This window comes from Cnephaeus nilssonii (assembly GCF_951640355.1).
Source record: "Cnephaeus nilssonii genome assembly, chromosome: X".
NCBI lineage: Eukaryota > Metazoa > Chordata > Mammalia > Chiroptera > Vespertilionidae > Cnephaeus > Cnephaeus nilssonii.
In genome coordinates, this window is record NC_137071.1 from 33736421 (window position 1) to 33764419 (window position 27999).

Below are 27999 nucleotides of genomic sequence, written 5' to 3' on the forward strand. Positions count from 1 at the left end.
CAATGCGGTACCATCTTACACCTGTCAGAATGGCTATCATCAACAAATCAACAAAAGACAAGTGTTGGCGAGGATGCGGAGAAAAAGGAACCCTCGTGCACTGCTGGTGGGAATGCAGATTGGTGCAGCCACTGTGGAGAACAGTATGGAGTTTCCTCAAAAAACTGAAAATGGAACTCCCATTTGACCCAGTAATCCCACTCCTGGGAATATATCCGAAGAAACTAGAAACACCAATCAGAAAGGATATATGCACCCCTATGTTCATAGCAGCACAATTCACCATAGCTAAGATTTGGAAACAGCCTAGGTGCCCGTCAGCAGATGATTGGATCAGAAAACTGTGGTACATCTACACAATGGAATACTATGCTGCCATAAAAAAGAAGGAATTCTCATCATTTGCAGCAACCTGGGAGGAATTGGAGAACATTATGTTAAGTGAAATAAGTCAGTCAATGAAAGAAAAATACCACATGATCTCTCTCATTTATGGATAATAAAGAACATTATAAAATTGAACAAAAAGATAGATACAGAGACAGTAAAGCATCAAACAGACTGTCAAATTATAGGGGGAAGGTTAGGGAGAGATGGGGGAGATAAGAGATCAATCAAAGGACTTGTATGCATGCATATAAGCATAACCAATGGACGCAAAACTCTGGGGGGTGAGGGCATATATGGGAGGGGGTTGGGGGGGCAATGGTAAGATATGTACACATATAATACCTTAATAAAAAATTGGAAAGAAAAAAAAACAAAAAAAAGAGATAAAAATATTGAAGATTTGCTTTTGTTCTTTGATCTTATTTTTATCATTATTGAATGTCTGCATCAAAGAGAAGCAGACTTGCCCAGCTGGTGTGGCTCAGTGGATTGAGTGCTGTCCCATGAACAAGAAGGTCACTGGTTTGATTCCTAGTCAGGACACATGCCCAGGTTGCAGACTCAATCCCCAGTGGTGGGCATGCAGGAGGTAGCCAAGCTATATTTCCTCTCACATAAATGTCTCTCTCTCTCTCTCTCTCTCTGAAAAAAATCAATAAAAACATTTTTAAAAGAAGCAGACTTAATATAGTTCAAAGAATGCTGAGTTCAGATATATTCCCTCCTTTGCTTCCCCCTTGTAATTTGAACAAATCACTGATATCTGTGGGCTTTTTTCCCCCTTTGTTCTATCACTACGTGCTCTTTTTCTGTTTTGGGGGTTTTTTAGTCTCTTCTTTTGCTTCTGGATCTTTTATTTCAAACTAAATAAAACTTTCATTAATACAAACTAAAAATATGTTTTCTTTATTTAACATCAATATAAGTGTAGATATAACTAAAAACCTTTACAGTCTTCAAGTATGTGAGAAAATAGAATATGTTTCAATTACATTAGGTAATTTGGTAGGAAAGTGATTAGTTTGTTTTCCCATTTTAAAAGCATTCCAAATAATCAAGAACACTTACAAATTCAGATTGCTTCGTTCTCAGTCATTTATAGCTTAAAATACTGCATTTGGAAACCACCTGAGGATAAAATAAGTTTATATGAATAACGCACAAATTGTATATCTAGGAAATCATGCAATATATAAATGTTCTCCTGTACATTGGTATCAGTGACAAAAGGAGCTTGCAGATGTGAACAGTTCTGTTTCTCTTACTAGGAAAATATGCCCAGCAAGATCCTTGCTTTTGACCTATTCAAGATCCTACTTGCCAGGTCATCCTAATGTTCTCAGACTGATACAAGAAGTCAATGTCACAAGAAATCTGTGATAAGAAACTGATTTGCCTCAAGTGCAGGAGCTGTGAGGTCTGAGCCAGGAAGAACGACACTCTCATTATCCTACCACCCTACTGTCAAGCCCATTTGAGCTCTTGGGTAAATGGGTAAATACTTAGAATGACCCTCTAGAAATGTTTACTACTGTAGTATCTTTTAAAAATCTATTTCATTTGAAAATTGCAAGGGTAAGATCTCACTATTCATGATTTTATATGGCCCTACCACATGAGAATTGAAGTGAACTACAATGATAATGTCATCTCTGTATATCTGAGCAAGCTCTTCAGGAAGACTCAGTATTTTGGAGAGACGCTCATGATCAACAGTCCCAAACTCATTGTTACCCACAGCATGGCGAAAAAGATGCTGCATTCTGATCCTCAAATATTGAGAACAACTTGGCTCTCCTTTCTATTAACAGGCCATGAATCTATCCTGGAGTCACCTTGTAGCCACCAACAGATATTGGCTGTTGGTGGTGCATGCCGTTTAGGTACTCGCCCACAATCCTAACCACATCCTGTGTATGCATTTATCTCCTACAACCCATCAGTAGCCAGTACCAGAAACTTATCTTGTGGCCTTAAACAATGGTAGTTTACCTCTGGCTCAGCAGTGATATAGGAGATGTATAATAATTAGGAGGGATAAACTTGGTATATTTGTTGTCATTCAACTTGTCTGGGCCAGATTCAATCACTCTCTTGAAAGTCAATGCTCCATTTGAACTTTACATCTCCAAAAGAACTAAAAGTCATCAGAAAGCCAAGCAGCCGATCCTATTTTGGATGTTCCAATTTTAGCCTTTCCAGTTCACTTTCATTCTGAGCATTGTGGTAATTAGAGATAGTGACTGCTGACCAAGAGCTGTCCTCCTTCCTGCACACCCAGCATGGCTCTGCTATCACCAGTATTGGCCACATGAAAGTTGACACCATCCACATGGGCCACATAAGCAGTAGCCCCAGAAAATGCCACTCAAAGCACCAGGTAGTTGAGGAAAGCATTAATTAGAGCCTCCTTAACATCAATATCATCTGACTCCCTAGTGTTGAGGTCTATAAGTTCTTGCCAGTAAGTCCTCAAGCTGTTGAAGTACAATTTGGATGCCTCCTTGCTGAACTAATCATTGGGATACTTGTGCCATTGGAGAATAGGTAGCAGTGCCCGGCCAGTCTCCACTGTATTTTGAATCTCTAGCAAAGTCTCGTGAGGTTACAAAGAGACAGCAATATAATAAAAGTTTTCACTGACTGCCTGGGAACAAGCACAGCTTGCATGGCCATCAAAAATCCCCCAAAGCATCCCTCTGGGTCTGCAAGCAGGTTGCTGTACTTCTCGGATCCTCAATGGGTGCATTTGCAGGTAGCGGATTGCTGTCAAATCCAAGGATAGAACTGACATTTTTGCCATCAAATTCTGGCACTTTGAAACTGTATTCATTAGCTTTCAGGATGCTGTAGACTTGTGGAAGTGTGAAGTAAAATTTCTGTGGTGTGGAAGCATATCTCTTTCCTTGGGTGGATTGCCACCAGGTCTCCCTTGGCCTGCAAAAGGTAGCATATGCTGGATGAGGTGTATACTTCAGGTGACTCTGAGGAATGTAAGGAGATGAGCAGCGGAGATGCCTGTGGGGCAGTAATATGCAGTACCATAGAGTCTGTTAAGTTCACAGTTACAAATCAGAGGCAAAAATAGTTGAATTGGTCCTGGAATGGCATCAGAGAATAGCGGCAGCCTGGAACTTCTGACCGGGATTCCAATTCATCTGGGCCAGGGGGCACACACACATTCTCCTAGCCCGAGGGAAAGGCAGAGACACAGCCTAAGGCAGTGGGGGCCCAGACGCGAGCAGAGTCATGCCCTGAGACCAGCCCCTCCATCCAGCTCAGCAGAGTTCAGATGGGCTTCTCATGGAGCCACCCCAGACCCTTGGCAAGGCAGGTGGGAGCCTCTCCTTTCTGAAGGAACAGATGGCCACATGCACAGCCCTATGGTCCCTCCACTCTTTTTCTGTTCTATAAATCAATGCTGTTTAGAATACATGTAAATTTAACTTAGCAGATAAATATGATTTTCCCCACTTATGTTGACATTTAAATTTGGCCCATATATTTCTCTAATAGTGAAAAACTGATCTCAGAGTGCTGTTTGAAAGTAAGAGCAAAGAAAATAGAAAGCTCTTATACTTAGCAGGTCTATGAAGGACTTGAATAAAGAGAAAAGAATATGCAGAATATAGACTTGCTTTTATTCCCCATCATCAGCCAGATTTTTTCATGACTTAGAGCTAAGAAAATATTAGCCTCTTTACAAGGAATTGTCCAAAATATTTTGCTGGAATGTGGTCTTCTAAGATCTGATCTTAGACTCTTTTGGGTCATGTTGCTCATGACATTCTCATTTAAGATTTTTTTTTTCTGAGCAAGTTGGGTCTTCAATGCATAGTCTTCACTCATTATCTTTGTCCTTATTATTCCCACAACCTAAGGTGTCTTCATATCTAAATATCACTAATTCTTCCTAACTCCTAGTGGCTAAGAAATATTTAAAATAAATCAATTTCTATTTTTATATAAGCTGAATTATAGATGTGTAGTTTTTAGAAACTGTCTAAAGTTAGCCTTTTTCTCTGAGTTATTGTTTTCTGTATATACTCTCACTCCAGTGAAATGAGAAGATTGGGTTGTTTACTTTTCTGATATTCTCTTTGACTTCAGCTGATTTATCTGTAAAAGCAGAAGGTTTTAACTACTTGTATTTTTTTTTTCTCTACATTAAATTATTCTATATAATAAAAGCCTAATATGCTATGTGTCTGGTTGACCGGTTGGCCATTCAACCAATCAAAGCATAATATGCTAATGATATGCTAAGGTCACTCAACTCACTATGATGTGCACTGACCACCAGGGGGTAGAGGCACCAACCAATAGGTTAGCTTGCTGCTGGGGTCCAGCCAATTGAGACTGAGTGAGACGAGCCGGACACGCCCCAGCTGGCCAACCTCCTCAGTCCCCGGACCCGATTGTGCACCGGTGGGGTCCCTTGGCCTGGCCTGTACCCTCTTGCAATCCGGGACCCCTTGGGGGATGTCGGAGAGCCAGTTTCAGCCTGATACCACAGGCCAGGCCGAGAGACCTCACTGGTGCATGAATTTGTGCACCAGGCCTCTAGTTGCATATAATGTGAATGGCAGAAAAAAAATGTCACATAATAACTGGTCATATGGAGTAGAATAGAATGAAAACTTGGCAGTTCAGTTTGACATAGAAACCTATTGACTGAAAAAACTGTAATGTACTGTTTATATACAGACACAAGTATTCAGTTTTAGATCATGTTTTAAAAGGGGCATTGAAAAATGAGTATATGTTAGGGGTGATCAGGATCATAAATTGCCTGGAATTAAAATCATATGAGAAAAGTTTAAAACAACCTGGGATATATAGACTGGAGAAGAATGAATTTTTAGGAACAAAATAATTGTCTCCAAACATTAAAGAACTATCATGTAGAAGAGGGAAGAGGGCTGTTCTGGGTCTAAACATGTGTATTAATTGGGTGAAAGTTACCAGGAAAAAAATTTAGTTTGGTTCAAGAGAGACTTCTGAATAAAAATGTCATCCAATCAAATTGATTGCTTTAGGGAATGAGCTATTCATTAGGGTAATGTTCATATATATATATATATATATATATATATATATATATATATATATATAATCATCTGTTAGCGATATCATGGAAAAAACAAGAAGGTAGATTCTACTTTTAGAGTCCCTTCCAAATCTAAGCTTTTATGAGTCTGAGTTTTATTTTTTGTTAACCTGAGTGGTGCAGGCTTTATGATATCACATGGTAGAAGAAAAACATTCCTAGTCTTTTTAAATTCTCTTTCCATTGGATCACGCTTGGTTCAAATACTGAATTGCTCAGTTAGCTCTAGTAGCATTGTGTACACTATTAGTTGCATGTTCCAAAGTAACTTTCAAAATCTTTTTGAAATCTTCCATGGCAACTGGTAATGTGAAAGAACACGCTGGATTGTACTGCCACTTCTGACCCCATATTGCCCACCAAGAATGGATTTTCATAAGAATACTTTTTAACTTATTGAGGGTCTGTAGTCAGTAACAACTATAATTTATTTAAACAGTATTATAGTGTCCATACTCTGTATACCAAATGTTTATAATATAAAAATTGATATTTACATTTATTAATTAAACTTGATGAGGGTGGTGCAGAGCTTTCAATTTTCTGCAAAGAACATGGTGGAAAATTATATAATTAATATTGAAATAGAAAAATTTCCTGTCACTCATGCCAGATGCTGAAATTAAAGAATGCAATGCAAATATAGGTTTGAACCATGGCAGAATGGTTTAAAATAACTCCAGACATTATGAATGTTTATTTTCCTGTATTTTAATTGCCCTATAAAGCAAAGAGGATACATTTTCAACAAATGAAATGAATTCAAGTCATTTCAGAATTGATAACTGCAATAGATTAACATTTTTGTGCCACATGGAAAGGAATAAATTTATAATACTGGGTAATATTTGAACCTACTCATTTATGTAGTAAAGATGGTTAGTCATAAAACAAGAGAAATTGCAAGTAACTTAATCTTCACAAAATTTTCCCAGTTCTTATATTTAACATTATTAAGTAGAGAAAAGGAACACCCTAGATTTCTAATCATGAATATGTGCTATGCTTATTTTATGCAAACAATAAATCTTCTGTGATCCTCCAGGTTCATTTTTTTTTCACGTGGAAAACCTTATTGGTGACAGGCATTCCTTATAATGATCATGGTTTTGGAAAGTAGTTTGCATATTTTGGCACTTCATTTTAGAGAGGAACTGAAATTGCTGCCAACATTGCACTAAACTACACCTTTAAAGGTGTGTGGGATTTTTTTTTTTTTATGTCTCCACTATTTCACTTTGGAAAATCCTAGAATAAGTACAGTTATACATTCCCCAAAGAACAGCTTCCCATAATCAGCCCTAACAAATTTCAGGAAGTTCTATTTTCATGGGGGAAGTGCTTTAATCAAGATTAATTTTTTCCAGTTTTCTGTAATTGGAGCTCTTCCTGAGTTTTTTCTCAACCCTCCTTTAGGATGAAATTATCAAATTTCCATGGCAATTAAATAAAAAGTTCAAGTGTGTGGATCATTTTGTATAATACTCACCAAGGTACAAGTGAAATTAAGTAAGGGAGAAAAAAGTGCAGGATTTAGTTTGAAGGGCATAGTTTCACAAAATGCAAATCTGTGACTGAAATCCTCTGCTGTGAAAGGTTTGCTTTCTCACCAGTTTCATTTCTCTGGACCTGTTTTATCCATAGCTCCATCCAGACACAAGTTCCATAATTTAAAAAGCAAATAATAGCATAAAATTATTTTTTAATTGTATCTTTACCACATTATTTTTTTTTCAAATTTATTTTTTTATTGTTTAAAGTATTACATGAGTCTCCCTTGCCCCCCATTGACCTCTTCCCGGCCTCTCCTACCCCCAGCACATGCCCTCACCCCGCTACTGTCTGTGTTCATTGGTTATGCTCACATGCATGCATACAAGTCCTTCGGTTGATCTCTTACCCCTTCACCCCCCCCCCACCTTTCCTCATAGGATGGACAATCTGTTCCATGCTTCTATGGCTCTGGTTCTATTTTTGTTCATCAGTTTATGTTGTTCATTATATTCCACAAATGAGTGACATCATGTGATATTTATCTTTCTCTGACTGGCTTAGTTTGCATCCATACTGTTGCAAATGATAAGAATTCCTTCTTTTTTACAGCAGAGTAGTATTCCATTGTGTAGATGTACCACAGTTTTTTAATCCACTCATCTGCTGATGGAGACTCAGGCTGTTCCCAAATCTTAGCTATGGTAAGTTGTGCTGCTATGAACATAAAGGTGCATATAACCTTTGTGATTGGTATTTCTTTTTTCTGGGGATATATTCCTAGAAGTGGGCTTACTGGGTCAAATGGAAGTTCCATTTTTAATTTTTTTTTGAGGAAACTCCATACTGTTTTCCACAGTGGTTGCACCAGTTGTTTTTAATCTTACAAACTCATCATTTCCACAGTTAATTAAATCATCACCACTTTTACCCCACCAATTTTAAAGAGGTTATGCTTTACATTTGCAATATACATAGATAGTTGTCACAGTCTGCATTCTATCTTGGGTGCCCATGACTTCTGAGTTGGTTTTTAAAAAAATAATTCATTTATGTTCATTTTTTGTTATAAATTTCCATGTGTTTAATACATGTGTAGTGCAAAGTATCTAGCATTAAGTACCATACAAAATAGTTTCACAGCCCTGTGAAGTATTCCCTGTGTTTCTCCTAGTCAAACACCCCCTTTTCCCCAAATATCTGACAATCCCTAATGTTTTGTCATTATCGCATTTGTATCTGTTCATGTGTCAATATTCATGGGTTGCTTCCATATATTGGGTATTATAAACTAGAGGCCCAGTGCACGAAAATTCATGCACTGGGGAAGGGGGGTCCCTCAGCCCGGCCTGCCCCCTCTCACAGTCCAGGAGCCCTCAGAGGATGTCTTAATGATGGCTTAGGCCCACTGCCTGTGGCTCTTGCAGCTGCTGAGTCTTTGTCTGTAAGACGTCCGGTCTATCCAGTCTAATTAGCATATTACCATTTTATTAGTATAGATGTTGCAATGAATATAGCGGTGTGTATATTTTTTTAAATTAGTGTTTTCATTTCCTATGGATAGATCCCCAGAAATGGAATTACTGAGTCATAGGATTACAACTTTTATTTTTTAGGAGCCTCCATACTATTTTCCTAATGGCTGTTACAGTGTACAATCCCACCAACAGAGCATTAATGTTCTCTTTTATCCACATAATCTCCAACAATTGTTGTCTTTTTATAATAGCCAATCTGATGAGTGTCAAGTGATATTCATTGTGGTTTTGAATTGCATTTCACTAAAGATTAGTGATGCTGAGCATCTTTTCATGTATGTGTTGGCTATCTGTATGCCTTCCTTGGGGGGGGGGGGATGTATATTCAGGACCTCTAGCCATTTTATTTATTTATTTATTTATTTATTTATTTATTTATTTATTTATTTATTTTCTTTATTGATTAAGGTATTACATATGTGTACTAGCCATTTTTTACATCTGATTGTTTGTTGTTGATGTTATTGTTGTTGTCTTGATGTTGAGTTGTATTGGTTCTTTATATATTTTGGATATTAACCCCTTATCAGATGTGTCATTTGGAAATATCTTCTCCCATTAAGCAGATTGCCTTTTCACTTTCCTAATTGTTTCTTTTACTGAGCAAAAGTTATTTAGTTTGATGCAATTCTGCTTGTTTATTTTTTCTTTTGTTTCCATTGCCTGGAGAAGCATATCCAAAAAATATATATTGCTAAGATGGATATCAATGAGTTTAGTATCTAGGTTTTCTGATAGGAGTTTCATGGTTTAAAGTTTTACATATAAGTATTTTATCTATTTTTAGTTTATTTTTGAAAAGGGTATAAGATAGTGGTCCAGTTTATATATATTTATTTGTATGTAGCTGCCCAGTTTTCCCAATACCACTTCTTGAAGACACTGTCTTTCCCCATTGTATATTCTTACCTCCTTTGTTGGAGATGAATTGACCATATACTTGTATTTTTTGTGTTCTCTACTCTGCTCCATTAATCTATGTTTTTTTTGTGCCAGTACTGTATTGTTTTGATTACTATAGTTTTGTAGTATAGTTTGAAATCAAGGAAAATGATACCTCCAAATTTGCTCTTCTTTCTCAAGATTTCTATGGCTATTCTGGGTTTCTGTAGATCCATGCATATTTTAAGATTTTTTTTCTAGTTCTCTAAAAAATGCCATTGGTATTTTGATAGGGATTTTATTGAATCTGTAGATTGCTTTGAATAGTATGGACATTATTAATGATATTGAATCTTCCAATACATGAGGAGTGTGGTATATCCTTCCATTTATTTGTGTTACATTTAATTTTTCATCAATGTCATAGTTTTCAAACCTGATGACAAACCTGTTATCATATTCATTAAATTTATTTCCAGGTATTTTATTATTTTTTATGAAATTATACATGGAATTGTTTTCTTGATTTCCCTTCCTGATAGTTTATTATTGTAGAAAAAAATTCATTTTTTTTAAATACATTTTTATTGATTTCAGAAGGAAGGGAGAGGGAGAAAGAGATAGAAACATCAATGATGAGGGAGGATCATTGATCATTACCTCCTGCACGCCCCCCACTGGGGATCGAGCCCACAACCCAGGCACGTGCCCTTGACTGGAACCAAACCCAGGACTCTTCAGTCTGCAGGTTGATGCTCTATCCACTGAGCAAAACCAGCTGGGGCAAAAAAACAATTTCTTTACATTAGTTCTAATAGCTTTTGTGGAATCTAGGATTTCATATGTACTATCATGTCATTGGCAAATATGATATTAGTTCCTCTTTTCTTTATACATGCATTTTGGTTTTTTTAAATCTGCTTTCTATGGCTAGGACTTTCAATACCATGTTGAATAAAAGTGGTGAGAGTGGACAACCTTGTCTTGATCTTAGAGGAAAAACTTTCAGCTTTTTATTATTGAGTATAAATTTAGCTGTGAGTTTATCATATATGGCCTTTATTAAAGTGAGATATGTTCCCTCTATCTAAATACATTATTGATGCATGCATATGAGCATAACCACTGGACACAGATTGGGGGTGGCGGAGAGGTGAGGGCATGTGTTGTGGGGTGGAGGCAGGCAGGGAGAGGTCAAGGGGGCGGGGAAGGAGACATATTTAATACTTTAAACAATAAAGAATTTAAATTAAAAAAAAATAAATTTTATGGAAAAAAATAAATGCATTATTTTGGCTTTTCATCAATAATGGATGCTCAATTTTGCCAAATGCTTTTTCTACATCGATTGAGATTATAATATGATTATAATCTTTAGTTTTGTTGATTGTGATATCATACTAGAGGCCCAGTGGACAAAATTCGTACATGCGGGGTTGTCCCTCAGCCTGGCCTGCACTCTCTCGCAATCTGGGATCCCTAGGGGGATGTCCAACTGCCAGTTTAGGCCAAATCCCACAGGGACCCCTGCAGGATCGGGACTAAACTGGTAGTCGGACATCCCTCTTGCAATCCGGGACTGCTGGCTCCTAACCACTTGCCTGCCTCCCTGATCTCCCCTAATTGCCTCTGCTTGCCTGCCTCATTGCCCCTAAGCACTCGCTTGCCTGCCTGATCACCCCTAACCACCTCTGCCTCAGCCCTCGTCCAGAAGTATGTCCGGAATGATGTCTGGAAGTTTGTTCGGCTGTCCAGTCTAGTTAGCATATTATGCTTTTATTATTATAGATAGGTTGACTTGCAAATACTGAACCATCTTCCAATCCTGGAATAAACCCACTAAGTCATAGTGTATGATCCTTTTAATGTATTGGTGAATGTTATTTTTGTTTTCATAATTTTTCTGAAGTTTTTTTGTGTCTATGTTTATAGGTTACTGGCATATATATATATATATATATATATATATATATATATATATATACATATATATATACATATATATATGTATATATATATATATATATTAGTGTTTGTTGTTGTTTTGGTAACAGGGTGTAATGCTGCATTTGTAGAATAAGTTTGTAGGCACTCCATCTTCAACTTATTGGGATAGTTTTAAAAGGATAAGTATTAATTTTTTAAATTTTTGGTAGAATTCACTCATGAAGCTTTCTGGTCCTGGACTTTTCTTTGTTGAGAGTTTTTAAAAATTATTATTACCTATCCACTTGTGTTACTAGTAATATATTTATTCAGATATTCTGTTTCTTCCTGATTCAGTCTTGGAAGAGTGTGTGTTTCTAAGAATTTATCTTTTTATTTTAGGTTGTCCAATTTGTATGCATATGATTCTTTTTGTTGTATTCTTAAAATCCATTGTATTTCCATGGTGTCAATTATAACTTTCCTCCTCTCATTTATAATTTTATTTGTGGTCTCTTTTTCTCTTGATGTCAGGCTAAAGGTTTATCACTTTTACTTATATTTTTTCAAATAACAAGCTCTTAGTTTTATTCATATTTTCATTTTTTTAAATTGATATTATTTATTCCCACTCTGATATATACTATTTTCTTTTTTCTGTTAACTTTAGGCTTTATTTGATCATCCTTTTCTAGTTTCTTTGAGCATGAAGTTAAAGTATTGAGATTTTTTTATTTGTTTGTTTATTTTGAGATGGGCCTGTATCTCTATGAACTTCCCTCTATCTCTATGAACTTCTCTTTTAAAATTGCTTTGGCTGTGTTCTGTAAATATTGGAACACTGTGCTTCAATTTTGATTTGTTTCAAGAGTTTAATAATGTTATCTTCAATTTCTTCATTAACACATTGATTATTTAGTGTCTTATTGTTTAGCCTCCATGCTTTTTTGTGTTTTTCTCTAGCTTTCTTCTTGTAATTATTTTCTAATTTTGCCTCATTGTAATAAGAAAAATGCTTGCTATGATATCAGTCTTCTTACCTTTATTGAGAAATGTTTTGTGACTTAACAAGTGATCAAAATGTTCCAAGTGCACTGGAAAATACTGTGCATCCTGCTTTTTGGGGATGTAATGTTATAAAAATATCTATGAAGTCTATCTAAACATTAAAGGCCAATGTTTCCTTGTTAATTTTCTGTCTGGATGCTTTACCCATTGATATAATTGGGGTGTCAAAGTCCCCTACTATTATTGTTTTATTATCAATCTCTCCATTTGTGTGTTAATATTTGTTTTACATAAATAGGTGTTCCTATTTAGGTGTATAGATGTCTACAAGTGGTATATATTTTGTTAGATTGATTCTTTTATCACTATGTAATGTTCATCTTTGTCTCCTGTTACAGTCATTGTATTAAAGTTTATTTTGGCCCTAACTGTTTTGGCTCAGTAGATAGAGTGTCGGCCTGTGGACTGAAAGGTCCCAGGTTTGATTGCGGTCAAGGGCAAGTACCTTGGTTGCAGGCACATCCCCAGTAGGAGGTGTGCAGGAGGCGGCTGATCAATGTTTCTCTCTCATTGATGTTTCTGACTCTCTGTTGTCCCTCTCTCTTCCTCTCTGCAAAAAATCAATAAAATATATTTAAAAAAAAGTTTATTTGGTGTGATATAAGTATTTATAACCCATCTTACTCTGGTTTTTATTTTTCCTAAATATCTTTTTCTATTCTTGCACTTCCATTCTGTATTTGTCTTTAGATTTGAAGTGAGTATCTTATAAGCATCATATGCATTTTTTTTTAACTTTGGAAAATTCTTCTCAGGTGGGTTTTTTCCAGTTGCTGCTCTGTTTGAGTGTTTTTTCCTACCTTGTCTTCTAGCTCACTGATGAAGTCCTCAGCTTCTTCTAGTCTACTGTTGATGCTTTCTATTGTGTTCTTTATTGCAGCTATGCCATTTCTTCATTTCTTCTTTGTTCTTCTTAATTTCCTCTTGATTCTTACACATGTTGAATTTGTCTTGCATCCGTTTCAGCGTCCTTATGATTATTACTCTGAATTCTTTCTCTAATAAATTGCTTGCCTCCTTTTCATTTACTTTCTTTTCTGGTGATTCCTCCTTTTCTTTCCTATGGGGGCTGTATCTTTGTCTCCCCATTTTCACTCCTCTCAGGGTGTCTGGTTATGTGGTTCACTCTTACCACATTGATCAAAATACAACTCAAAAAGACAAAACGGAGAGAAAACAAAACATAAATGTATTCACAACACCAATATCCCCAAATAAATGTGACCACCAGAGAAAAGAGAATTAAGGGGGAGAAAAGAGTGCAAAAATGATATTGAGAATGAAAAAATGTAAAAGAGAAAAAAAGAATAAAAAGAAGGGGAAAATATAAGTATATGGGGAGAACACTCCACAAAACCAACAACTAATCCAAAAAATGCAAACAATAAACATGCAGAAATAAAGAGGGGAGCTAAATCTGAAGAGGCAGAGCTTATTTCCATAAGGTAAGATAAAGGAATTGAATGAATGGGGGAATGGCCACAATTCAGTATAGAGGAGGTAGAAAGAGAATGAGTGTATAAGAAGAAAAGTAAAAAACAAAGTACTCAATAAGAAATATAAAAATATGAAAAAATAAAAATAATAATAATCCTAGCTAATAAAGAGGGAATATGGTAATTGACCCTCATGCCATCAAAAAGATGGCGGTGCCCACAGCCAATAGGGAGAGAATATGCTAATTGACTGTCCCACCCTCTAAAATTGTGGCACCCACAACCAATAAGTAGGGCATATGCTAATTGACTGCCCCACCCTCAAAGATGGCAGTGCCCCCAGCCAATAAGGAGGGAATATGCTAATTGATTGCCACACCCTCAAAGACAGCAGCGCCCACAGCCACAATATGGTGGCACCCAGTCTCCTCAGCACTGCTGGGGCGGCAGGCACACAGCAAGGCTGGGCCCACCCCCAGGTGGGCCTGGACACTCCAAGCACCTGCTTCTGGAGTCCCCCAGTCCCCTCAGCCCCCCAGCCACCCAGGGATGCCCCGAGGTGCAGGCAAGCCTCAGTTAGTTGCTGCCCAGCCTCTCAGGGCTGCCCGAGGCTCATGTAACCAGAGCCAGCCAAGGCTTGCACTGCTGGTAGTGGCAGTAGCAGAGGTGTGATAGGGTGTCGCCTTCCCCTGATCGCCGGGTCATCTCCTGAGGACTCCCAGACTGTGAGAGGGGGCAGGCTGGTCTGAGGGACTCCCCCTTCAGTGCATGAATTTTCATGCACTGGGTCTCTAGTAGTTAAAATAAAAATAATATTTTAAATATATATTTATATTATATATATAAATTAAAAAAATATTTCCACTTTCTTTAATCTATCTATATTTATATTCATCTATTTTTGGAAAAGGAGAATATAGTAGAGAGCAGATAGGCCTGAGTTTGGTGAGTGAAACTAATTAAGCTATTAGTAGAAGAAGAGAACATGTGAGGAGAGGAAAACAAAAGCATAAAATTAAAAACAAAATCAACAACAAAAAAACTAACAAACAAACAATCAAACAAACAATGACAACAAGAAAAAATTGTCTAGCACAGAAAGAGAAAAGAGAAGGTTGCATGGACTTGGGGCAGGGGAGAGGAAATTAGATATATGAGTAAGCCAACAGAGACTACTATAATAGTATGCACCAATAAAGCAGATAAAGAATATCAATTTTTAACTAGGAGTAAAAATAAAGGAGAGATAAAAACGAAAGCAGGAACATGAAAAGAGAAACAGGATGAAAAAGGGACAAGTGAGGAAGAATGAGATGGCATAAAGGAAATAATGAGAGAGGGTAAAATAATGATAATGTGAGTGTTTGTAATTGAAAGATCTTATGCATTGGGTTTAGTGAGTAAAAGCAAGGCAATTATAAGGACAGAGCAACCATGCAGCTGTGTGTCTCTCCCCTCGCCCACCCCTGGCACTGTGTGGCCAGTATGGAATTTCAGGCTGCCTTTCTTGGCACAGTCTCCCATGGCTGTGGGCTTAGATCTAGAGTCCCCACTGCCAGCAGTCCTGTGGACTCCCTTCCAAAGTCGAGTGCTACACACATCCCCAAGGGATGCGAATTTGGTATAGCACAGTCTCCCTCAGATACTCTTGTCCCAGTTGCATGTGTTTCTCCCTCCAGCCCGGATCCTAGATCCCACCTCTTTCCAGGCCATCTCTGACATATCCATCCACAGATTGCCTCACCAGTTATGTTTAATTCACCAATTCCAGGTGTATGTTATTCGATTCATCTGTTTCTTCTATCTGCTTCGTGAGAAGGTGCAGGACTGCTATGCCTATTCTGATGCCATTTTGTCTCCTCTTGGACAGACTTTTTAGGAGCCCTTTCCCAGGGAGGCTGGAGTCTTGGTGTTTGTGGGTTCCCAGTTGAGGCAGCTGGTCCCTACCCGGTCTGACTGTAGGGTCCCAGGAGCTGTCCGAGGTCTCCCCAGGTGGAGATGAGGGTGGGCTCCCAGCCACAACCACTCTCCCTTCAAGATGGCATTGTCTCTGTGGGAGATCCGGCCACCCTGGGGGAGATTTCAGCAGTAGTAGGGTAGCCTGGTTGGCCAGTCACCAACAGTCTTATGGAATATAACTGTCCCTACTCACACATACACATAAATTATCTAACCCTACAGCTCAAAGAGTTAGAAAGAGAGCAACAAGAAAAGTCCAGCATAAGCAGAATGAAGGAAAAAATAAAGATCAGAGCGGACATAAATGACATAGAGACCAAAACACAATACTAAAGCTCAATAATACCAAGAGCTGGTGCTTTGAAAGGATAAACAAGATTGATGAACCTCTACCAGGCACACCAAGAAGAAAGTGAGAAGACCCAAATAAACAAAATCAGAAATGAAAGAGGTGAAATAACAACAAATCCCACAGAAATACAAATAATTATGATGAAATATTATGAACAATTCTATTCCAACAAAATGGACAACCCAGATGAAATGGACATATTCTTAGAAGAATACAAGATCACAAAACTCAATCTGGAAAAAAAAAAAAACATGAATAAGCTGATATCTGCCGAAGAAATTGAGGCAGTGATAAAAAAAATCTTCCAGCAAACAAAAGCCCTGGTCCAGACAGCTTTACAGAGGAGTTCTACCAAGCATTCAAGGAAGAACTAAAACCTATCCACCTCAGACTATTCCAAAAATTCAAGAGGAAGGCACACTTCCAAGCTCTTTCTATGAAGCCAGCATTACCCTAGTCCCAAAACCAGATAATGACAACACAAAAAAGAGAACTACAGGCCAATATCCTTGATGAAAATAGATGCTAAAATCCTCAACAAAATTCTAGCAAATCGGATTCAGCAATACATTAGAAAGATAATACCATGACCAAGTGGGATTTATTCTGGGGATACAACGATGGTACAATATCCAAAAATCAATAAATGTGATACATAAGATAAACAAATTGAGAGACAGAATCACATAATCATATCAATCAATGAAGAAAAAGCATTTGACAAAATCCAACACCCTTTCTTGATAAAAACTCTCAGCAAAGTGGGAATAGAGGGCTAATATCTCAACTTAATAAAATGCTTATATGACAAACCTATAGCCAACATCATACTAAATGGGCAAACACTAAACTCATTTATTTTAAGAATGGGAACAAAATAGGGATGTCTACTTTCACCACTCCTGTTCAACATAGTACTGGAAGTGCTAGTCATAGTGATCAGACAAGAAGAAGAAATAAAAGGCATCCAAATTGGAAAAAAGAAGTAAAACTGTCCTTATTCACAGATGACATGATACTATATGTAGAAAACCCCAAACACTCCATAAAAAATTATAGACCTAATAAATGAATTTGGCAATGTAGCAGGATAAAAAAATAAAAACTCAGAAATCTATGGCCTTTTTATACACCAATAATGAACTCACAGAAAGGGAAACAAAAACAAAAAATAAAACAATCCCATTTACCATTGCACCAAAAAAAATTAAGATACCTAGGAAGAAACTTAACTAAGGAGGTAAAAGATTTATACACAGAAAACTACAGGACATTGAAAAAAGTGATAAAGACATAAACAAATAGAAGAACAAATGGATTGGTAGAATCAACATCATTAAAATGTACATACTACCCAAAGCAATCTACAGATTCAATGCAATCACCATTAAAATACCAACGGCATATTTCAAAGATCTAGAACAAACTCTCTAAAAATTCATCTGGAATTAAAAAAAAACGAAAATAGCCACAGCAATCCTGAGAAAGAAGAACAAAGTTGGTGGGATCGCAATACCAGATTTCTAGCTATATTACCAAGCCACAGTTCTCAAAACGGCTGGGTACTGGCACAAGGACAGACATACAGACCAATGGAACAGAACAGAGAACCCAGAAATTGACCCAAGCCATTATGCTCAATTAATACTTGACAAAGGAGGCAAGAGCATACAATGGAGTCAAGACAGTCTCTTCAATAAATGGTGCTGGGAAATTTGGTCAGATACATGCAAAAAAATGAAACTACATCACCAACTTACACCATACACAAAAACAAACTGAAAATGGCTAAAGGACTTAAAAGACAGGAAACCAGCCGAAACCGGTTTGGCTCAGTGGATAGAGCGTCGGCCTGCGGACTCAAAGGTCCCAGGTTCGATTCAGGTCAAGGGCATGTACCTTGGTTGCGGGCACATCCCCAGTAGGGGGTGTGCAAGAGGCAACTGATCGATGTTTCTCTCTCATCGATGTTTCTAACTCTCTATCCCTCTCTCTTCCTCTCTGTAAAAAATCAATAAAATATATTTAAAAAAGAAAGACAGGAAACCATAAAATTTCTACAAGACTCCATAGAAAGCAAAATAGCAGACATATGTCATACTAGTATCTTTACCAACGCAGCTCCTAGGACAATGGAAACTAAGGAGAAAATAAACAAATGGGACTACATCAAAATAAAATGCTTCTGCACAGCAAAAGAAACCATCAACCAAACTTCAAGAAAGCCCACTGCATTGGAGAACATATTTGCCAATGATATTTCAGATAAGGGTTTAATCTACAAAATTTACAGAGAACTCATACAACTTAACAAAAGGAAGATAAACAACCCAATCAAGAAATGGGCAAAGGACCTAAATAGACACTTTTCTAGAGAGGACATACAGAAGGCCAAGAGATATATGAAAACATGCTCATAGTCACTAATCATCTGAGAGATGCAAATCAAAACAACAATGAGATACCATCTCACACCTGTCAGAATGGCTATCATCAACAAATCAAAAAGCCACAAGTGCTGGAGAGGATGAGGAGAAAAAGGAACCCTCATGCACTGCTGGTAGGAATGCAGACTGGTGCAGCCACTGTGGAAGACAGTATGGAGTTTCCTCAAAAAACTAAAATTGGAACTCCCATTTGACCCAGTAATTCCACTTCTAGGAATAAATCCCAAGAAACCAGAAACACCAATCAGGAAGCATATATGCACCCCTATGTTCATAGCAGCACAATTTACAATAGCTAAGATTTGGAAGCAGCCTAAATGCCCATCAGCAGATGAGTTGATCAAAAAACTGTGGTACATCTACACAATCGAATTCTATCCTACCTAATAATAGACAAATATGCAAATTGACCATACCTCCGACACACCCACCAGCCACACCCACCAGCCACGTCCACCATCCAATCAGAGTGAGCATGCAAATTAACCCAAACCAAGATGGCTACAGCCACAGAGAGCAAGGTTTCCTAGGTAACAGAGGAAGCCCAGCTCTCCGCCCTTGCCAGGCCTAAGCCTCCACTCAAGCTACAAAGTTTCAATTATAGAAGGTAAACAAATTCAAACAAATGGCGGCAGAATGGAGCTTGAGAGAGCAGGCCAGGGTTTCCACTGGCAACAGGGGAAGCAAAGCTTTCCGCACACCCTGGCCGGGCCCACCTGCTTAAGGCAACAAAGTTTCAATGATAACCCCAACAGAAATGGCTGCCGGCCTCGGAGGGAGCCCCAGGCTTGGCTCCACTCCAGGCTACAAAGTTTCAATTGTAGAAGGAAAATAAATTCCAGATACCAGGGCCTCTGCTTGGGTTGCCAGGGGGCGTGGCCCGCCTGCAAACCACCACAGGCCCCTCGCTCAGGCTGCCCCACGCCCCAAGGGAACCCCCAGCTGATCCAGGACACCCTTCAGGGCAAACCCGCTGGCCCCCACCCCTGTACCAGGCCTCTATCCTATCTAATAAAAGAGTAATATACAGATTGATCATCACTGCAACACACAATATAGCTGCCCCCATGTGGTCAAAGATCCTGCCCCCATGTGGACACAAGATGGCCACCACAAGATGGTCAGCAGGAGAGGGCAGTTAGTGGTGACCAGGCTGGCAGAGGAGGGAAGTTGGGGGCAAACAGGCTGGCAGGGGAGTGGTTAGGGGGTGATCAGGCTGGCAGGCAGAAGCTGTTAGGGGCAATCAGGCAGGCAGGCAGGCAAGCGGGCCTAAACGGGCAGTCTGACATCCCTTGAGGGGTCCCATATTGGTGAGGGTACAGGCTGGGCTGAGGGACAACCCCCCTCCATGTACGAATTTTGTGCACCGGGCCTCTAGTGCTGCTATAAAAAAGAAGGAATTCTTGCCATTTGCAACAACATGCATGGGATTGGAGAGCATTATGCTAAGTGAAATATGCAAGTCACAGAAAGGTAAATATCACATGATCTCACTCATATGTGGGATATAATGATCAAAATAATTTGATGTACAAGAATAGATCCAGAGGCAAATGGCAGAGGAGGGGGTGTGTTGGAGAGCAACCAAAGGACTTGTATGCATGCATAGTAGCATATCCAATGGACACAGACACTGGGGCGGTAGGGGTGTGCCCAGTGTGGGAATGGCTAAGGGGGCAGTCAATTGGGTAAAAAAGAGATATATGTAAAACTTTAGACAATAAAAAAATAATAAAAGAAAGAAAAGCAAATAAAGTTTCAAAACACATAAATAATAATAATACTAATAAAAGTGTAATATGTTAATAAGACCAGATATCTTTCCGTACGAAGCCAGGGCTGCAAGGGAAGCCTGGGTCCCGGGTGCCAGTGGGAAGTTGGTGCTGGCAGCTGGGGAAAGGAAGGCCTACTCTTGCACTGATTTTGTGCATCAGGCCTCTAGTAAGAGTATAAATATTCATTATACCACACTAATAATAATACTTACTTTTAAATTTTACTTGCATATTAATAAACTAGAGGCCTGGTGCACAAAATTCGTGCATGGGGGTTCACTCAGCCTGGCCTGCAATGACACCAGAGTCCCACACCCCAGCCTCTGGCCAGAGGTTCTCCCTCTGCGAGGCTGGGGCACTGGACGCTGGGCTCGCGTCACTGGGGCAATGCCACCAACGTCCCTCCCCCCACCTCCCACTGCTATAGGCACCACCATCTTTGTCATGGAGTGATGGTTAGTTTGCATATTACTCTTTTATTAGGATAATAATAATTACACTATAAAAAATTTTAAAATGAAACTCTTTTAACCAGTGATCCCACTTCTAGGAATATATCCTAAGAAACCTGAAAGACCAATCAGAAAGGACATATGCACCCCTGCATTCATAGCAGCACAATTTACAATAGCTAAGATTTGGAAACAGTCCAAGTGCCCATCAGCAGATGAATAGATAAAAAAGCTTTGGCACTTTTATACAATGCAATACTAAGCAGCAGTAAAAAAAAAAGAACTCATAATTTTCAACAGCTTGTATGGATCTGGAGAGTATTGTGCTAAGTGAAATAAGCCAGTCAGAGAAAGATAAGTATCACATGATCTCACTTATATGTGGAATCTAATGAACAAAATAGGTCCAGAGACATAGAAGCATGGAACAACTGACAGATTTCTGAGAGAAAGCAGGAGTAGATGGGTGAATGGTGTTGGGAGAAATTAACGAGGGAACTTATATACATACTAGAGGACCAGTGCATAGATTTGTGCGCTGGTGGGGTCCCTTGGCCTGGCATGCAGAGATCTGGCTGAAACTGGCTTTCTGACATCCACCAAGGAGTCCTGGATTGCAAGAGGGTGCAGGCCAGGCCGAGAGACCCCACCAGTGCAAGATCAGGACTGGGGAGGGGCTGTGGGGGTGGGGAGGAGGGGCTCCAGGGTATGCTGGCCTGTCTCACCCAGTCCTGATCGGCCGGACCCCAGCAGCAAGCTTAACTACCGGTTAGAGTATCTGCCCCCTGGTGGTCAGTGTGTGTCATAGCGACTGGTTGAATGGTAGAGAATGGTCGGACACTTAGCATTTTAGGCTTTTATTATATAGGATATGCATAGCCCATGGACACAGACAGTAGTGTGGTGAGGCCTTGGAGGGGTGGGTGCAGAGTGGAGGGAGTCAATGGAAAAAAAACAAAATTAAAAAAACAAAGGGGACATCTGTAATACTTTCAACAATAAAGATAATTTTTTAAAAATAAAAAAGTCTATTCTTAAGCATTTTACACATTTTCATATCAGTCAGACTGCTGCTTACAATGCATATGTTAAAAATGATTCTATCTCACACTCAAGAAAATAAGTCCTTAACTGAGTTTAGGTGTGCTTCTAATATGAAAAAACATGTGGGTGAGTGGGAAGAGATAAACCAATAAACTTGTATGCATATATGCTTAATGTATGGACACAGACAATAGGGGGGTGAAGGCCTGGGGTGGGGATGGTTGCTGGTTGAGAGAAGTCAATGGGGGAAAAAGGTGACATATGTAATACTTTCAACATTAAAGATTAAGAAATATATGAAAAAGTATATTATTGAGAATATGATAACTGTTCCAAGATTCAAAATTCTCAGAAAACTAAAATAAAAAACTTAATGATGGATTTGCCATTGATATTTCAGATAACCCTTATCATTCATAATATTGCAATTGTAATGGGATGATATCTTAGCTGACATGATAGAATTCCTTTATACACAAATGTCATCCAAAAGCTCTCCCACAGTATCTCTTGACAGTAAAAGAAAAAGAAAGTTACATGAATAATGGACTATTAAAAGACCTTAGAGTTATTATATTTTACATTCAAATATCATTCTTATCACACAAGGGATTGTTGCTAACAGAAAGAATAGAACACAGGAAAGGCATGATTCAGAACATGTGCATTTTTAGACATATATTTATGCTATAGAAAGTTAAGCCAGAGTCCTGGCTGGTGTGGCTCAGGTGGTTGGTGTCCTGTGCACCAAAAGATTGCCAGTTCAATTTCTGTTCAGGGCACATGTCCGAGTTGAGGGCATAATCCCCGGTAAAGGGTGTGAAGAAGGCAGATGATCAATGTTTCACTCTCACATTAATGTTTTCCTCGTCCTCCTTCTCCCTTCTTCTCTCTCTAAAAATCAATAAAAAGTTAAACTAGGTTATTTCAGTGATTTGGAGGTACTTTATTCAGAGGGAAGCATCACTTTGTGAGATCATGGTCTTCAATAACTATCCAAATGGATGCCAAGAATTGTTAGAATTAACATAATTTAATCAACAAATAATGTTGATTTTCCCCATGATGTTAACATCCAGAAGTTGTAACTTACTCAGAGATTCCAGGGCAAGCTCTCTCTAGATAACATAGTATTTGGAAAAGAACTTATAAATGATTTAAAGAGAAATATGAAAAATGAAATTGTGTGGTTTCCAAGTACACTGTGAGTGAACAAAATAAGCAGCCATCCATTGTTCAAGCTCCACACACAATGGGCTTGGATAATGACTCTCTTCCTTGTGTCCCCATAGCGATTTACTCATTTAATAGATAATATCATGGTACTTATTACTATATTTTAAAACTGTCATACACAATAACAAATAGTTTTATAACAAGAAAAACAACAGCACTTTAGAGGCTGTCTCAAGTGGCATGATAATAATAGTGTTCACATGGTGGGCTAAGAAAGGGCAATAGAAATTCTGATGTAACATTTTCCACATAAATTCCTGGTTAATTGAAATGATATAATGATTTATAGTCTTTGATATCAGTTTTAACCATGTTCAAGAAGTCAGTTTCCTCAACCAATAACAGAAGTTAGCAAAAAATATTGATGATAATGATTTATAAGTAACTTCATGGGGATAAGAAATCAAAAGTCATGGAGTAAAAATGAGTTTGGAACTTAAAGGGACACACATATATTGAACATGGTATCTTTAAGAAAGTGAAATAGATATATTTTATCCAATAATTTCACTGTCATTTCAAATTAGTTTTGTTGAGCTGTCCACATGAATGGTGGCTCTTGCCCTGAGAGATTATAAAACATATCACTTGCCTTTCCCCCAGTAATTCTAGGCAGAACTCAAAGGTAATTTAATTAATTCAACCAGCAATTATTGATGATTAATTTGTGCCTATGTACCAGAAACTTGACTTGTGTTATATGAGATTAAGATGATCTTATGTTCCACAAATTTAAAAAAAAACAAACACCTTCTTGTTTGTAGAATAAACCTGATATCAAATTATTTGTACATATCTATACTATTAAAAGCCTAGGTGGCCCTCACGCCCTCGCACGATGCCTTCACATTATCACAAGATGGCCGCCCCACATTGTCACAAGATGGCCGCCCCCACATCATCACAGGATGGCTGCCACAAGATGGCCAACAGGGGAGGGCAGTTGGGGGCAATCAGGCCAGCAGGGAAGGGCAGTTGAGGGCCATCAGGGGAGGGCAGTTGGGGGCGAGATCAGGCCAGCAGGGGAGGGAAGTTGGGGGCGACCAGGTCGGCAGGGGAGAGCATTTGGGGCGACCAGGCCAGCAAGGGAGGGCAGTTAGGGGTGATCAAGCCAGCAGGGTAGCGGTTAGGCGTCAATCAGGCTGGCAGGGGAGTGGTTAGGGGGTGATATGGTTGACAGGCAGAAGCAGTTAGGGGCTTATATATCAATCTTTGGATTACACAACATATACTGTGGACAGGGAAAGAGAAGTCAAATGACCTTAGAGATTTCTTCAGTTATGATTTTCTTGATCAATCATGCTATGCATTAAGGAATTTGAAGTATAGAAGTTTGAGTGAATGGGATCTGCATATTCTGACACTTCTCAGAAAAAGAATTTGGGAAGGAATAGAAAATTTTTAACTTTGGATTAATAATATTAGCTAAGGCAAAAGATGCCTATAGTTGAATAAACAATAGTAAAGAAAACTTACCCTCCTTTTTATTATAGTTCTTTGAAGAATTATTAAGCCTTGGCCAATGGAAAGGGCTAAACCAATAGAGCTGAGAAATAAAGAAAATATTGTGTATCTCTTTTTTGTGTGTATGTTTATATAAAACATAATTTGAAATAATTATTTTAGACTCTGTTATTTAAACCTCATCTCTGTATTAAACATGACAGTTGAGAGGTGACTTGTTTTACAAAGCTCTTATGATAGTTGTAGCTATTACCCAATCACTCTATCTCCAGTATCTTACACAACACCTTTTACATAGAAGGGGTTTAATAAATATTTTAGAGTATATTAAATTGACCTGGAATAGCATGGAATTATAGTTCAGAAAATGAGATACTGGAGTTTGCTATTTCAGAGATGTAATCCTATCTAATAAAGAGGGAATTTGCAAATTGATCATCACACCATCTCAAAGATGGTGGCGCCCATAGCCACAAGATGGTGGTGCCCAGTCCCCTCAGCCCCACCAGAGGCCCCCAGTCCTTTCAGCCCTGCTGGGGGGGTGGCAGGCATGTGGTGCAGCTGAACCTGCCCTCATCCCCCCAGCAGCTCAGGGCCGGCCCGAGGTGCAGGCAAGACTCGGATGACAGCTGCCCAGCCACCTAGGGCTGCCCAAGGCTCAGGTAACCAGGGCCTGCTGAGGCTTGCGGTGCCAGCAGAGGCAGCAGCAGAGGTGTGTTGGGGGCATTGCCTTCCTCTGATCGCTGGGTCGCTTTCCACTCCTGAGGGCTCCTGGACTGTGAGAGGGAGCAGGCTGGACTGAGGGATTCCCCACTCCAGTGCATGAATTTTCATGCACCGGGCCTCTAGTATTTCTAATAATTACATATTCCAGAATGCATGCATGTAAGTAAGTGGCTGATGTAAAAGGTAGTTGACTATATCTTCTTGATGTATGTCATAACTCATTCAATGAATAAAGTATTTAATCATTTTATACTGACTTCTTATTCAGCTTTACCCTCCTACATATTTCTGGGCATATCAAGATCTCTTTGAAGTTGAAGGAGAATGTTTAGGAAGCAAGATGAAAATCTGGCCTTCAGTTGGTTTACATATAACATCTTCTGTTTTATTGTATCCTTGTAATCTCTTGCACAGAACTTAAAGATCCAAAGAAAAGCAAATAAGTAGCATTATTCCAACTTGACCTTGAATTGTAATATATATCAACAACTCCAGAGGTGGTATTAGAGAATCCTTTCTGGTGTTGGGGAAAAAAAAGAAACAGAAAAGAATGAGTTGGCAAGAAGGGAGTATCACAATTCACTTACTGAGATCCTTGAATTAAACATTCTCATATATTGTTCATATAAAAAGGATTACTGACACTTGGTGGCAAATAGGAAGAAGTTGTCATCATATTCAGTCTTGCTAAAGCAAAGGAACCCCATTTTGAAACAGGGAATGTTTAAAATTGCATTTTATAACAAACCAAGTGGACACACCTAGATAGAACATGAGATGGCTTAGTTGTTACAGGGATTTTTTTTATTAGAAAATTGACTTTCTAAAAATGTGTTAAAATAGTTCACAAATTTCTGTATGTGAATATTACTATCACTATGTTGATTTTAATATTATTAAATGTGTAATTACATCATTGCCGCCAGTCTTTCTATAGCAGAAACAAATAAACAGCAAGTACGTATTTGTCAGTCTCTGCAATAAACTATAGTGGCAGCAAACAATCTGTTGCTAATTAGGCTTGTGGAAAACTAAATCAACCGTCAAAAACCACAAATTATTTTAGGCTTCTTCTAGCATAAACAGAATACCTTGAGGGTCCATAACATGTTATTTTTGTTGACAGTCTTCCACTTTTTGACCAATTGATCTCATGTTTCTGATAGTCTCTGTCTTGATTGCCCTTAGCTCTGTTTTCTCTTGGCCTTCAAGCAGCAGTTTGTTAATCCCTCTGATTTTTGTGTATTTAAGCAGGATTACAAACTTCAAATACATTGAAAAATGAACCTGTATACAATCTTTCAAAACCACTTAAGTGATCTAGTGATGGAAGTACCAGCCTTGTAAGTAAATATAGAACATTTAGGAAATCGTCCTAAGTGTTTATTTATAAGTCATTTTTAATTACTAACTAAGAATGAATGAAAGCTCTGGAAAATATAAAATGGCAGAGCCTTTTGTGTTAAATTACTCTTTACCCACAATACAAAAAGGATAATACTGTGTTTTTTTAAAAGTTTGTTCTAATTTCATTGGAAATAAAATAAAGACTTTTAAACTGCAGAAACTTTAGTACACAGGTAAAAGAATAAGTCATTACAATGACCAAGCAGTTATGAGCAATGGTCATGCTCCACTGCAAGGATTCCTTACAGTTTCATTCACCTAAATGATGACTGATCAAGTAATGAATTTTTAAAAATTATTTGTTGTTACTGGAAGTTCAAATTCAACTGGTATTCTTTATTTTATATGATAACTCTACTCATAATGGACTAAGTGTAAATTAAGAAAGCAATGTGATTTTATTTTCATAGCATCTGGCAATAATAAAAAGTCATAGCATCTGGCAATAATTAAAATGATTGTATCCTGTGTGTTTAACCTTGTCTGAGTTCAGAATCAAATTAGACCTAGTTAAGGAGTACCAGGGATCATAGCCTAGAAATAATTTTATTGTCCTAAACCTGAGTTACAGTGTACCACAATTAAGCACCTAGGCACCATTTTGCCTACAATAACAAAATTTTCTTGTTTGCTCTGTCAAAACAATCAGGATGTGCTTTAGTATTTTTCATGTACTCTGACTCATTTGGAGGCTGTAGTCATATTCTTAACGCCAGACTAGTGCTTGAGTTCTAGAACCACTTATCTAATCTTGTCAGCTCTACTGTATTTTGAGCTGATTTTTTTTGGTAATTTTTATTGACTTTATTTGCTTAATAACATTTTATATGTTTCAGGTGTAGAAATTTTAATTTTTCTTCTTAAGGACTTTTTCAAAAATTCTTTATTGTTTAAAGTATTACATATGTGTTCTTTTTTCCCCATTGACCTCTCCACAGCCACCCACACCTTCCACACATGCCCTCACCCCTTAGTGTCTGTGTCCATTGGTTATGCTTATATGCATGTATACAAGTCCTTTGGTTGATCTCTAACACCTCCTCCACTGCCATTTGTCTCTGGATCTATTTTTTGTTCATCAGTTTATGTTGATCATTATATCCCACGTATGAGTGAGATCATATGATATTTATCTTTCTCCATTTGCCTTATTTTACTTAGCATAATGCTCTCCATGTCCATCCATGCTATTGTGAATGGTAAGAGTTCTTTCTTTTTTACAACAGCATGGTATTCCATTAGAATTCCCAAATATACTCCCTAAACTCTACTTTTTATTATTATTTTTAATCAGTG

General features: G+C 38.2%; 1 pseudogene across 1 annotated transcript in view; it reads right to left on the minus strand.

Annotated features, from left to right (window-relative positions):
* Nucleotides 1–1933: 1933 nt before the first annotated feature.
* LOC307095992 (pyruvate dehydrogenase [acetyl-transferring]-phosphatase 1, mitochondrial-like) overlaps nucleotides 1934–27999 on the minus strand; it is a 110786-nt pseudogene continuing 84720 nt past the window's right edge. The window contains exon 3 of the transcript in view: nucleotides 1934–3576. The product of the transcript in view is annotated as a pyruvate dehydrogenase [acetyl-transferring]-phosphatase 1, mitochondrial-like (transcript). The remainder of the gene's footprint in view (nucleotides 3577–27999) is intronic.